Source organism: Penaeus monodon, chromosome 31 (genome assembly GCF_015228065.2).
Source record: "Penaeus monodon isolate SGIC_2016 chromosome 31, NSTDA_Pmon_1, whole genome shotgun sequence".
NCBI lineage: Eukaryota > Metazoa > Arthropoda > Malacostraca > Decapoda > Penaeidae > Penaeus > Penaeus monodon.
The window spans coordinates 12,096,161-12,096,496 of record NC_051416.1 but is presented as its reverse complement, the minus strand read 5'-3'; positions in this window follow the sequence as shown (position 1 = coordinate 12,096,496).

The following is a 336-nucleotide window of genomic DNA, read 5'->3' as shown; positions in this document are numbered from 1 at the left end:
ACCTCATCGCATGCACCGAGATTCGACAAAGCCAGAAAGGAGACGTCGCTCGCTCACATTCTTTTGTTATCCCGGTCTATACCCAGTTACGAGCATCGCCATCTGCCAGTTTTCGCTCTGTCAAAGCCACTTTTCCTCCGCCCTTGGGTTTTACGGCCGGGGGCGCGCTGTGACGTCAGCTTTTAGGGGGGATGAAGAGGGAGAGTGGGTAGGGGTGTGTGGTACGGGGGGGGGGGGAGTGTGGATAAGGGTATAGGGTAGGAGGGAGGGGGTATTGGTGAGGAGGTGGGGGGGTGTCTTTCTCGGTCTCTTTCTTTCGATATTTTTTTCTGTGGT